Here is a 4,522-nt window from a genome sequence, read left to right as displayed (position 1 = left end):
CTGAGCAGTGGTATATGAATCGCTAACAGATTATTCATATATGGAAGGGGATTACAATACAGATATACTTCATATAAACAGTATCAATTCCACATTCAAGACATGGATATGAGAATAAAGTAGCTCCTGTTCTGTGAAGTTAGAAAGTTTAGGGTGAGATAGAAAACAATCCTTTGGTGTGTAGAGAAGCACACCATTAGATAATTTTTTTTTGCTTTTACATCACCTTTATTCATAGAGCCAACCTGTATGAGTAACAAACCCCCTCAATGCCAACTGTTGTAGGAATAATATTCCTTCTTACATGTACCAAAATCTCATATTCAGCAGTGAGTTATGGGTTGAAAAAGAGAATATACTGTTTGCACCTATCTGTAAAATTCTTGATTTTTATCAGAATATAGAGGACATGTCATAAATGATGCAAAAAAATCTTTGTGAGGTATAGAATTCAGAGTTTTGTGCCTGCTGTGTGGGAACACTGCTGCTAAGCTACATCCCCATCTCTGCACTATATTAGTATACTTATTTAGATTACGTATTGAACCACTAAAAGAAATAACCAATAGGCAAGTTATAGACTTTTACACAGGCAACCAGTGAACAAGACACTAATGATCCAGGTATGGAACTTAAGGTTTTCTCTTGTGTGATAAAATCAATCACATTTAATGGTGAGTCATAGAAAGCATCTTAATTTAAAAGCCACAGATTGCCTGACTCTGTTCGTCTAAGTCTCAACACAAAAGGCTAATGTGGTAAGGAGTCCCTCACAAAGTTGGTCATGTGAAGGAAAAACACATCGGACAGTGCAGTGACCCAGGGCAGCAAACGGTGGTATGTTCCATAGAGACAAGAGAAGAATAGCCTAACTACCCTCCTTTGGGTCTCTGATCTCTTGCTAGCATCCCACATAGATCAGAACAAACCAGTGCCCAGGTTGACTGCAGGGTAACAAACAAGGTGGAAGAAAGAAAGAGCATCTGCAGATGCGGACAGAAGATCCTGCAGGAAGGATGGGCTGTGAGAGGTTTCAGACAGCACTGGTGGGAGTGTATATAGCACACATGTCTGGTAACATGGCTGTGTAGTTTCTAGTCAGCCGTAGGTCCATTTGCTCAGAAAATACTTGGATGTTCACCACAAGCAACCAACTACAACTGCCACATTCTTGACACAGTCAAGCATGTAACGAAAACACCTGGAAGCAAATGGATGTAGGCATCTGCTCCTTGTTTTCTCCTTTACCTCTCTATTCTTTAGGTTTCCATGCTGCTGACCCGCATACTTGCATGCCTATCTCTTCCAGACTCCTCATCCTTCAACTGGTCCTCCTGGGTTTGGTCAATGAAAGGCCTGGTGGTAGGGTGGTTAGGAAGTAAGATGGGAGAGGCCAAGGACTCCTTCTTCTTGTAAGTGTTTTGAATAGACTGGCTCCCTGGGTTTCCACATCTGTAGTTACTCGGTTTCCACTTCTGCACTTCCTAAGGCGACAGGGGACCTTTCTCAGTTTATGTCTACACCCTGCTGGACCCCCAGAATCCCCCTCCTTAGAATAGCAGGTCACCCAGAATCCATTTCCCTTTGTAGCTGAGGTACTTTGTTCTCCTGATTTGGATTCTGATTGATCAAAGGATATAATGTGTAAACAAAATGGCCATATGAAAGCAAACACATCCTATTTTATGCAAGTAATGGAGTCTTGATATGAAAAAAAAAAGATCAAGCTATGTCAATATCACTAGTTAACAGATGCTAGGAGTTCAAAAATATTGGGAAAAATGAAATATAGTTAAGTGTTAAGGGCATATGGTATAGGGACGGAGTATGATTTGTCTTTAGAAGTGCAAGAGCTGATCAGTAGGTGGGGCGTGGGGACCAATCAATAACTCATTACATTAACATGTGTAAGTCAAAGACTCACATTATCTCGTACCATAAAAAGCATTTGCAATATTTAATTATAGATAACTTTTGTCAGGCTAAGGATGAAAGGGACCTTTTAGAACTTGATACAGTGATTCTTCCAGAGGCTTAAAAAATCAATTGTATTTAATAGTGAGTTATGTTAAGCATCTAAATTACTTAGGCAGTCACTACTGCAATTGTTGCTATTTTTCCATTGTAATATTGCCATTGTAAATCAAGTAAAGAGAAGTCAATGTTAATGTGAAGGAAAACTATTCGTAGTCATCATTAGATGCAGGTTCAAACTGTTAACTGAACATGTACTCAAAAGATTCCATTTTTTCTTTTTGGTTTAAACTGAGGGCTTAAACTGGGGTTTAAACTCAGACTTTGTTCTTGCCAGGTGGGAACTCTGAGCTCTGGTTCCAATTCTATTTGCTTGGTTTATTTGAGATTATGGTGGGGGTGGGGAAGTGGGGGTTCTTTTTGCATATATTGATTTGGATTGCCATCCCATTTTTTGTTTACTGCTCTAGGTTGATGGCCAGTGATTACCACACAGCACTCATTTTTATCCGTTGAGTTGGTGAGTGTTACAAGCCCAGGCTGGCTTGAAGATAGCTGGCTTTGATCTCAGCTTTCCAGATAGCTGAGATGACAAGTGTATGTCACTGCAGGCAACTATTGGTTGAGATAGGATTTTTATTCCTAGGTTGGCCTCAAACTGAGATCTTCCTGGTTTGTCTCCTGAAGAGATTACAATATGAACCATGGCTCCTAGCTTCCATTATTCTTTCATGTGTTGCCAGTGTTTGGGGAAGAGGGAAATTTCCTAAGTGAGAGTGTATCTATGCTTAGAATGAAATGCAAAGAGGTGTTTGACTGAAGACAGTTCTCTGAATAAGACTCCCTAGACAAAATGCCTAGGTGATGAGTGACATGGCTGGATCCCCTGCTTAAGACAGAACTGTCCATTTAAACCCATCTCCATCATCCTGGGGGAAGGGGTCCATGCTCAGAGGTGCCTAGCTTAGATACACAAGTCTCTTGCCATGCAGGAGCTCAGACACACTGGTGCATTAGGAAACAAGGCAGTAACAGTCCTTTTTTCCTAGCAATCTATGTAGCTAGGCCCTTTCTGCTGCCCCTTTTTCTTTCCATTTTGCTTCAGCTTTAAGGTGGTAAGCTTAAAGTAAGAGAGAAGGGAGACACCATTTGTTAAAAGCCAAATGACCCATCAATGGCCAGGTCCTGACTCAACAATCATCATGAACCCACTCATCTACTCCCTGACAGTCAGAAACAAGGTTAGTGAAAGTCTTTCTGTCACTCATTCTCAGCCCAAGAACCAGCACTGACTAAACCTATAATTACACTTGAATGTTTTGTAAAGTTTTTCAATAACACGTGTTCTTGGAAATATTTAAGGTTATGAGTTTACCTCTGGGTATTTGATTCGTTCTTTGACTAGGTAATTATGAATCAGAGTGTTTAAAATTGGATTATAAGAATTTGAAATTGCATAGGTTCTATTTTTCCCATGACAATGAAATTCCTGCCTTTTGGTATTTAGAAGTTTCTGGTCCAGGTATAAAATGGATTTTTCATATTCTATGGATACACAGAAAATGTGAGGTGCTGAGGATCAGTGTGTAATTATCAATTTATCATGAAGGTCTACAATTTTTCCTGCTGCAAGACATTAGCTGAAGAAGGAAAAAACACTTAACCCTTATTTGTATTCTAGAATGCTTTCAGTTCATAAGGGAAATATTTTAGGATATGAATTTGGTGTTGCTTTAAGTTGGCCAAGAAGCCAACACTGTGGCTAGTGTTCTACCACTTGAACCATGCCTTTAGCCCAGCTTTTTACTAGTTGCTTTGGACATGTGTGTATGTCAGCAGTGTTGTCACCAGCATGAGATGCAAACATACTAGGATAGTTTTACTTAATTCTTGCATCTCATGCAGGGACACTTTCTTTTTACTTATATTTTGTAGGGTTCAAGTTTTGTTAGTTCTTATTAACACACCATGAAGCTTCACAGAAGCTACCATGATAATAGTAGCCCAGGGACTTACATTATCTGTACTATTCTGCCTTGCGACCATGAACTATGAATGTATTCACAGCTGAATTATACTCCTAGCACTACAAACTATTCTTCCTCTAATAGCACTATGGTGATTCCTGACTTCTCTTACTAACCTTGCCCTACCTTTACACGAGAACATACTCTCATTTTCCTTCACCTTATGCCAATCCTATACTAACACTTTACCCAAGTCTTATTCTTGGCCCTACATACTGTAATTATAGTTTAAACAAAATATTGGACTGTGAATCTAAAAATAGAGAATTACAATTCTTTTAATTACCAAAACAGTGAAAGAGGAACTGCTAATTTTCGTAATCCATATATAAAATTATGGCTTTTGTTTTTACAAACTTTTTTAGGATAATAGTAATCCAGTGGCCTCAGGAGCCAAAAATTTGGTACAAGTCCAAGATAAATTAATTAATATATTTATATTCTCATTCTTATCTATATTAGCTATGCAGTCTATGAGCTTTTATTATTAGCCTAGTTGCATTATTTATACAATTTCATCC

The 4,522-nt window shown here is 38.7% G+C and overlaps 1 pseudogene; it reads right to left on the bottom strand.

Annotated features, from left to right (window-relative positions):
- Nucleotides 1-289: 289 nt before the first annotated feature.
- LOC125367884 lies at nt 290-426 on the bottom strand (annotated as a pseudogene).
- Between the last annotated feature and the right edge of the window lie 4,096 nt (nt 427-4,522).

The sequence above is a fragment of the Perognathus longimembris genome, chromosome 19, assembly GCF_023159225.1.
Source record: "Perognathus longimembris pacificus isolate PPM17 chromosome 19, ASM2315922v1, whole genome shotgun sequence".
Lineage (NCBI taxonomy): Eukaryota > Metazoa > Chordata > Mammalia > Rodentia > Heteromyidae > Perognathus > Perognathus longimembris.
The sequence above is the reverse complement of the archived record's forward strand: the minus strand, read 5'-3'. Positions and strand labels throughout refer to the sequence as shown.